The sequence below is a fragment of the Canis aureus genome, chromosome 6 (genome assembly GCF_053574225.1).
Source record: "Canis aureus isolate CA01 chromosome 6, VMU_Caureus_v.1.0, whole genome shotgun sequence".
NCBI classification, from domain to species: Eukaryota; Metazoa; Chordata; class Mammalia; order Carnivora; family Canidae; genus Canis; species Canis aureus.
In genome coordinates, this window is record NC_135616.1 from 10,938,783 (window position 1) to 10,948,154 (window position 9,372).

At 41.3% G+C, this 9,372-nt stretch overlaps 1 long non-coding RNA gene across 2 annotated transcripts; it reads left to right on the forward strand.

The window, feature by feature from the left end:
- The first annotated feature begins 297 nt into the window (after positions 1-297).
- LOC144315500 (uncharacterized) lies at positions 298-8,721 on the forward strand. Of its 2 annotated transcripts, none has more exons than XR_013381220.1 (5): positions 298-613; positions 1,391-1,456; positions 2,019-2,103; positions 2,682-2,786; positions 4,674-8,721. It is a non-coding gene; the product is annotated as an uncharacterized LOC144315500 (long non-coding RNA). The 2 variants fall into 2 exon arrangements; XR_013381221.1 differs by lacking the exon at positions 4,674-8,721 and adding an exon at positions 3,186-4,664 and having other exon boundaries at positions 299-613.
- The last annotated feature ends 651 nt before the right edge of the window (positions 8,722-9,372 follow it).

A 9,372-nucleotide genomic window follows, 5' to 3' on the forward strand; every position in this document is an offset into this window, starting at 1 on the left:
ATGAATAAACAAGGAAAAAGGCGTCATTCTAAGAAGGCTGCAACCTTACGATTTTTTCTTCTTCCGTGGCTCGCCGACTGCTCGGCACCTAAGAGAGCACACATCTAAAAGGGCAAAGGAGGGGGCCACATGGTCCTGGGGGAAACCACCAGCCGGGAAGCTACCCTGCAACTTGCTGGAGCGAAGTTCCTTCCCCGGGCCTGGCTGGAGATGAATCAGCTGCTGCGCCCGAGCGCCGGACAGATGTGGGGCGGGGAGGGGGGGGCGCCCGTTGCAGGGCCGCGGCGTTCTCGCATTTGAAGGGTTGTTTGTTGCTGGGATTGGTGGCTCGAATCCGTTGGGGAACTGGGAGGAGGGAGGAGGGAGGAGGGAGGAGAGACGCAGGGAGGAGGAGCCGGGGGCCGGCTGACGCCGCGACTCCGAGGTCTGAGTGGCAGGAGCCCCGTCTGGCCCCCGGCGGTTACTGGGGAGACGCTTTGTTTGCTAACTTCGAAAGCCGCGCTCGGAGCCGCTCGGCCCTGCACGCCTCCCGGGCGGCTAAGCCCGACCCCCAAACGCTTCCTTCTGCGTGGTTATCCTTGGCCACGCGGTGGCTCTCATTAGGTGCACAAAGGTATCTTTTTCTTCGTCTAAGAGGACTTGGCTAATTACCGCGATTCTCAGGCAACCGGGATGGAAACCGAGAGTCGAAGCGACTTTACAGCTAGAAAACAAACTTTACGGGGGAAGGAGGAGGGGCGGGGGAGAATTAAAAGCTTCTTTCAAATTGCGAGGAGGAAAAGAAGTCCAACCTTAAACTCCCTGGCTGGAGGGCCGGCTTGATCCGGCCAGGGCTCACCTTTTGCTCGAGCGAGCGAAACCTATCCGAGCTGTTATTAAATCTGATGAGATGCTCCAAAGAGGAACACGGGCACCGTTCAGCGTGATGGCCTTTCCAGTAGATACCCCACCCCCATCCCCACCCAAGGCAGGTCCCAAACTTGTTTGGAGCTTTGGGTTGTTGTTGCATTCTGGGAAGAAAGTGCCTGGAGTCTGCATAACACTGGGAAGAAAAACAACCAAAAAGAGTGGGCTCGAAAAACCAGCAATGGCTTAGGATATTTTTTTTTTGTTTATTTGCTTTTCTCAAGGTGGAAAAACAAGTTTTAGTTCTGGCTCTGTCAGTCCCTTCATGTCTCAGGCAGGGCCTATTAAACTGATCCAGTGACTTTTGAGTTTTCTTTCCAGGGCTGAAAGAAATGATGATACCCATTCGCTTTTGCTACCTATTACTTGCTGAATTCAGATGAATGTTAAATTGGAAGGATATGGGAGTAAAGGTGAGAAGGTGCTTGGTGCTGGAGAAGGCGGCTGATAAATATTTTCACCATTATTTATTTTTTCCCTTCAGGCACACATAGTTCCATTTGGTGTCATCTTTTGAAGCTGCCTCAAGGCCAAGAAAAGACAGAGTTGTGTAAGTTAAGTTTACTCTTCAGAGCCTGCAAACCCTTTTCAAAAGCAAAAACCCAACAAGGAACTCAAAGGCAAATAAGCCAAGAAAGTGTGTTGATGCGTACAGTATATATATATATATATATATATATACACACACACACACACACACATACTAGGTCTCTCAAGTGATTAGAGAATGTATTTATTTCATTCATCTACTGGACAACCATTAAGCATGATTTCCCTCCAGCAAGAAGGATGACTCACAAGGTCGCTGGATCCCTTTTGCTTCTAGTCTCTGGGGAACAGATACTTTTATAAAATATGCAGACTGCCGGGCTCCAAACCCTGCACAAGGATTCCACAATCATCTTTTCCCATCTCAGGTCAGAGGTCTTGGGCTGCTTGAGGAGAAGCTGGCCATTGTCTTTCCAGGGGTCTGGGCTGCAACCACGGTCTTGTGGAGATTTTATCCACCCCATCAGGATTACTCTCCTCCTCTTAGTTGCATGAATAATGTAACTGGTGCTACTACTTTTGTTTGTAATCACTTTCCTCCTGGCCTGTGCTTCCTTTCCCAGGCTTTTCCCCTCTGTAGTCCAGTCCTCATTGCTCTTTACCTAGAAGGGGTTTGGATTCAAGGGAACAGAGCAGAAAGATCATTAGGTGAGCACAGCCTTTCTCCTTTTATTCCCAACAGCATATGTCTATATTATGCTTTCCGGTTTATGAAACAGTTATTTAAATTACCTCATACACACACTGTAAGGTGGCTTATTTTCCCCGCTTAAAAGTCGAGATAAATAACAGACCAAATCTAACAAAACTAAAAGGTAGGAAACCAAGTATTGGACATAGATATTTGGCTTTAAATCAGGTGATCATTGTTATTCTTTGGGGAGAGGTCCATTGGATGTGGAAGGTGGTGAAGAGTGGAGACTCCCCACAGATGATGCACCGGGGCCTCCTAAACAGGTGGGGGGTGCTCTAAGATCTCCCTCCTCTCTGAAATCTACGGATAGTTTTACAAGAGTCTGTCTTCCAATCTGCCTGCTTTTTGTACTCCTCCCCTTCCCCATTTTTAAATTAAAAAAAGGCGGGGGGACTGTTCTCCAAAATTCAATAAGATAGCCATACACTGTGAAACATAAAAGATCCTTTAATTGCCCCCTCACTCTCCACAGGGGCATATGTATACTACACACTAAGGTAAGGAATTTTTCATTGTTATTTGTTGTTTTCAGGTCTCCTCCACCGGGAATAGGCCCAAGCCTGACACTTTTTCGCCAGTCAAAATGTGGCCTAAATGTCCCCTCAGAGAAGTCTCTGACCGCCTGACCTGAATTCAGGTATCCAGCCCCCCAGCCCCCCACTGCCATCATCTTGCTCAGGGTTTCTCAACCATGGCCCTCTTAACGTGTGGACCTAGCTAATTCTTTGTTGCCGGGGCTGTCCTGTACATTGTTCAGCAGCATCCTTGGCTGCTAACCAGTACTTGCCAGTATTACCCTCCCTAGCAAGTTGTGACAAATGAAAACATCCCTAGACATTGCCAGATGTCCTCCAGAGAGGGTGGAAATAGCGGCAGGGGGAGGCAGGGATTACCTCTGGTTGAGAACCACAGATCTAGCTCAACCCTTTCTTTATTTCTTACATAGCCACAATTTTTCATTATTTTGCTGTTTTTTTATTTGACTATTAACTTGCTTATTTTCCTTTGACTCCCCTACTTTTTTTATTTTTTTAAGATTTCATTTATTCATGAGAGACCTAGAGAGAGAGGCAGAGGCACAGGCAGAGGGAGAAGCAGGCTCCCTGCAAGGAGCCCGATGTAGGACTCGATCTCGGGGCCTCGGGATCACTCCCTGAGCTGAAGGCAGACACTCAACCACTGAGCCACCCAGGCGTCCCTGATTCCCCAACTAAAATGTATGCTCATTATTAAATTTTCATGCACTTAGCACAATGCCTCACCCATCATAGGTACCAAATAAATATTTATTAAACAAAATAATACATGAAAATGAGACTGTAAGAGGATGTATCTGTTTGCTCAGTCACTAGACCATAGGACTCCTGATCTCAGGGTGCTGAGTTCAAGCTCCACAATGGGTATAGAGCTTACTTTAAAAAAAAAGAAAAAAGAAAAAAAGCAGGAAGAAAGAAAAAAGAAAGGGAGACTGTAAGAGTCATTAATAAGAAGAATACAATCCTTCATTGACTATAGCATGCCAGACAGCATGCAAACACTTCACTTCTTTAGTCTTATTTATTTCTGAAAACAACCCAAAGAAGTATTCCTTGATATTACCCCATCTGACAAATGAAGTTGTAGGAGTCCGAGGAAGTTAAATAATTTGCCCTGTCCCTCTGATCCCTAGTCAATGATCCAAACAATAATGATTATGCAATTTGCTTTTTTCACTTATGTAACACTTTGTTTAGTGATGAGTATTCAAATAGTTTCTAGTTTGTAACTGAACACAAAAGGATAGTCCAATTATACTTGAAATACTTAACATTTGAGAGAAAATGGGTTCACCATGTAAACTGAAGGAGCTCCTCCTGATTGTAAACTAGTGAGTCTCAGCCGAATGTCAGCGTGCATACAGATTTTTGCGGGCTTGGTACATTTGCAGGAGTCCCAGGGAAGCAGACTGGCTGAGTCACAGGTAGTGGTGTTCAGAATTTTCATAGATATTGTCAAATGGCCCTCTAGATCATCTTACTTATTTAAAATCGCATTAAGAGTATATGAGAAAACCTCTTTATGCCCTTGTTAATTCCGCATATTAACAACCAATTTCATATTTGTCAATCCCCTGGGCAAATACATGGCACCTAATTTTTGTAAGGTTCACATTTCTTTGTTTGAGAAGATGAGCACATTTTAACGTATTTATTGGCAATTCTTAATTCTTCTTTTTTTAAAGAGATTATTTATTTATTCATGAGAGACACAGAGATAGAAGGAGAGAGGCAGGGACACAGGCAGAAAGAGAAGCAGCCTCCATGCAGGGAACCTGATGTGGGACTCGATCCTGGGTCTCCAGGATCAGGCCGTGGGACTCCATTCCGGGTCTCCAGGATCAGGCCCTGGGCTGAAGCCGGCACTAAACCACTGAGCCACCGGAGCTGCTCCTTAATTCTACTTTTACCCTATTCGTGACTTGTGTCAAATATTCTAATGTATTTGTTGTTTTTATGTTCTTTTGTCTTCTTTTTTTTTTTTTTAGAAGAGTAAGAAACAGTCTGCCTTTGCTCATCTGACAAAGAACTAAAAAGAGTGAATTTACATTTAGGGAACAAGGTAAGGCGAACCAATAATGACTGCAGGGAGGTGATATGTCTGTTTTTAAAAAATATGTGTCATATAGAATAAGCACCCATATTTACGCAGTAAGGATAAGACTTTCAGAATATCATACCCATTTTTAAGTTATTCCCTTTCTCCTCTTTCAAAGGGTTAATTCATTCGCGTGTTTCCATTTATCACCATTACCTCTTCCCAACGCAGTGGAGGACGCATTTATAATAGCAATAAAATGATGAAATATCTAGGAATAAATTTAACAAGAAATATGTGCAAGTTTTATGAAGGAAACTTTAAAACCCTACGGAGGGACATAAAGGAAGACTTAAGTAAAATAAAAGATATAATTTATTCTTTCTAGCAAGATTCAGCAGTGAAAGCATAAAGATGTTTATTTTCCCCAAATCAATCTTTAAAGCAATTTCCATTAAAATACCAACAGGATTTTAAAAAATTGCCACAGTTCATCAAAATTAAACAGCTCACAGTAGGCAGGAAATTCTGAAAGAGAAGAGTTGGGGATGAAAGAGGGCAGGGGAAGCCCCTTCAAGTATTAAAGTATATATTTTTAAAGATATTATTTTTAAGTAATCTCTACACCCAAAGTGAGGCTCAAACTTAAAATCTTGAGTCAAGGGTCGCACACTCCACTGACTGACCCAGCCAGGTGCCCCTAAAGTATATTTAGAGGTTGATAATCATTAAAATGTGGAAGTTTCGTACTGAGAAAAAGAAAAAACAAAGAACAATGAGATACATTAGAATATATATGGAGATTTAGATTTTGGCAAAGGTGTCCTTTCAAATCAGGGATGAATTGAATTGGGACAATAGACTACTTTTAGTTACAAATAAAGCTGGATCTCAGTCTTACTTCTTTAACAAAAATAAAATTGACCTGAATCAAAGATTAAAATGTTGGGGTGCCTGACTGGCTCAGTCAATAGAGCATGTGACTCTTGATCTCGGCATTGTGCCTTCAAGCCTGATGTTGGGTGTGGAGATTACATAAAAATAAAATCTTTAAAAAAATTTTAAATAAATTTTAAAATAAATAAAATAAAGATTAAAAATGTTAAAGTCATTAAAAAGTCACCTACGCGTGTTCTAGAACAGTGGTTCTCCAGGCACAGTGTATATGGCAATTTTTCCTCCCAGAGGACATTTAACAATGTCTGGAAACATTTTTGGTGAGCATAACTGGAGAGGAGGGGATGCTACTGGCATCTAGTGGATAGAGGCCAGGGATGCTGCTAAATGTTCTATTATGCCCAGCACAGACCACAACAAAACTTACCTTGCCCACAGTGCCAGTAAGCCAAGATTTACACAACCTGTTTTGGAAGAGGACATAACTACGATCTTGGAGTTAGAAAGTCCTCCCCTATCAGGACATAAAATCAAGAAACAAAAGATATGCACATTTATACACATTTTGCTTTTTAAAAGACCTTATAGGGCAACCCGGGTGCTCAGCGGTTTAGCACCTGCCTTCAGCCCAGGGCGTGATCCTGGAGACCCTGGATCGAGTCCCACGTCAGGCTCCCTGCATGGAGCCTGCTTCTCCCTCTGCCTGTGTCTCTGCCTCTCTCTCTCTGTCTTTCATAAATAAATAAATAAATAAATAAATAAATAAATACCTTATATTTGAGGAAAAAATACCATAAATTTTCCAAAAGCAAAGAAAATGGGAAAAATATATTTGCAGCATATGTCAGGCATAAGATCAACTTAGCTAATTTATGAAGAACTCATACAGACCATAGGAAAGGAGCACTGTTTTCAAAAAGTTGGGCAAAGTCTGTAGATAGGCAGTTCACAAAAAAAAAAAAAAGAAAGAAAGAAAGAAAGAAAGAAAGAAAGAAAAGAAAGGAACAAAGGAATCCAAATTTAAAAAAAAAACAACGACATGAAAACCTAATGTGGCGGTCATTACAACAGGAAAAAGTAAATTAGACTGAGTTGCTTCAAAAAGATTAATAATATATTGACAAGGCTTTTTAAAGCAAGGTACAGAACAATTATCCCTTTTGTATAAAATATTTTATGCCTATATTTTTTTGGAATGAAACACAAGGAATTATTAACTCAAGGAAGGATCCACAATGGCTACTTTGGGAAGAAGAAAAGGCAGGGAATAGGATGCATGATAAGGGGGCTTTTGCTTTTTTTCACCTTATACTTTTTGGTACAAGCCCGAGGGAAGAGAGAGCGGTGTGATGGAGTGAGGGAGGCAAGTACGCAATCATAGACTGGCCTACATCAGTCTTTTATTTTACCTTCATTTACTCCTTCCTCTGTGCTCTTCCTTTATGTAGGTATGAGTTTCTGACCTATATTGTTTTCCTTTTCTCTTAAGAACTTCCTTTAACATTTCTTGCAAGGTAGGTCTCCCGTCATCATTTTTAATGATTAAATAATAATCCCTTGCAACTGTGGGCATAACTTGTGTACGAATCCCCACATATTGGACATTGAGGTTTTGTTCTGGTTTGAGTTAGAGGGGATTCTGAAGATCCTATATAAAAAGTAAGCAGGGATCCAAATAGGAGTTTGGAGTTGTTTTTGGGGCCTTCAAGTCTGGCTCTACGGTCCAGGAGCCATGGGTGGTTAATCATTAGCAAGTGTGAATAACCCCCAGTGACACCCTGGGAGCTCATTATTCATTGCCTTTTACAGGACGTAATAACAAAGGCTGTCAAACCATTTACATTGTTGAATTGGATGACCAAATCTGCAAAATTAGAAAGGTTAATCCCGATGCAGGTAATATTTATAGAAAATTTGGCCAAGTATTACAGCATGTAAAAATAGGACAAGATGCTTTCCCACAAAACAAATTAATACATGCTATCAATGTACTAAGGGAGTCCGCGTATGCTCTGAAAGGCATGGAGCATTTAAGTAAAGGCATATTTGTAAAAGGGAACAATCTGTTATCTCCTGAAGTGTTTCAGCAGGCCGCCACAGGATGTCATGAAAAAGCCAAAACAACTCTTCCATATTACCTTAAAAGGCAGGAAAACATAGTCATGTCCAAGCTACTTGTATATACTTTATTTTTAAAACTTAGATATATTTTATTTTATTTTTCCAACCTGTTTTGGGAGCCCTCCTCAGCAACACATTTATAGAGTAGATTATCAGGGCTCCTCTTCAAGGGTGAAATAAATGTTTAAATCAGTCCCATTTTCCTCTGCCCTTCCACTTGTGCTTGGCAGTAATCCACACACGTGTCTAAATAAATTCCCAAATAAATTCTTTTTTAAAAGACCTTAAAAATAACCAGGTGACCTCAAAAACAAAGACTCAGTCATGCCTAGAATGTCTGTCTTTGTTTTGCTTTTTAAAGTTTTTATTACAGAAAAATTTAAATATATCTAATGTGGAGATCCTAGTATAATGAATCCCCACATATCCATCACCTAGATGCAACAATTATCAACCCAAGGCCACTCTAGCTTCATCTGTACCCTCACATACTCCCTTCTCTCCTGTTTTATTTTGAAGCAAATACCAGACATCATATCGTTTCTGGATAACCCCTTACAGTTAATGTTCTGGCTGGAAACTCTATTCAAAGCCTAGTTTAAATGGTTTGTTTACTAATAGGGCAAAGACATCCCAGAATTATGCCCTATTGTATTTTCTTCCTTTCTAGCTATTTCTGTTCCTGTGATTAAACATTTTTTTCTTGCCAGGAAGAATAATTACATTTTATCTGTAGATGGCATTTTAAGGCTATTAGTCCTACTGGCCTCTTTTAGAGCAATAACTGAGGTAAATTTTTTGGGGGGGGGCACTTCTTTCTTCAAATATTTATTTCCATTTCTCCTATTTGAACAGTCAGACCATGTGTTCTGGGTTTTTTTTTTTTTTTTTTGGTTCAGGCAACGTTCACCAAATCAGTGGCTCACTTCGAGATCTCTAGAAGTACTGTTTTACTTTAGTGGCCCTAAAGAAATAAATTACTTTTATTTATTTATTTTTTTTAAAAAAATTAGTCTTTTTTTTTTAATTTTTTTTTTTATTTATTTATGATAGTCACACAGAGAGAGAGAGGCAGAGACACAGGCAGAGGGAGAAGCAGGCCCCATGCACCGGGAGCCCGACATGGGATTCGATCCTGGGTCTCCAGGATCACGCCCTGGGCCAAAGGCAGGCGCCAAACCGCTGCGCCACCCAGGGATCCCATAAATTACTTTTAAAAATGGATGGCTACAAATGTTTTTAAGACCAGTTATTTCCTGCTTGGGCATCGTGGGTGTATGACAAGAAGAGGGAGATGGGAGAGTAAGATCTAGAAAGATTTGATCCATCTAGCGTGGAGTTGTTTTCAGCCAGGACAGCCAGATGGTCACATGAAAATACACACAGGCCGTATTCCACGGTGAAGAAACATGACGTCCTGACCATGAAGTTTGAAATAAACAGAATTTCAGATAGCTGAACTGTTTTGACTTCCTCCTCCCTTTCTCCTTTCCTTCCTTCTTCTCTCTCTTCTGTCTCATAATTCTTGGACACATTATCCCTCATTGGAAATCAGAAATCTGGGCTGTCTGGGTGGCTCAGTGGTTGAATGCCTGCCTTTGACCAGGTCCTGGGATCAAGTTCTGCATCAG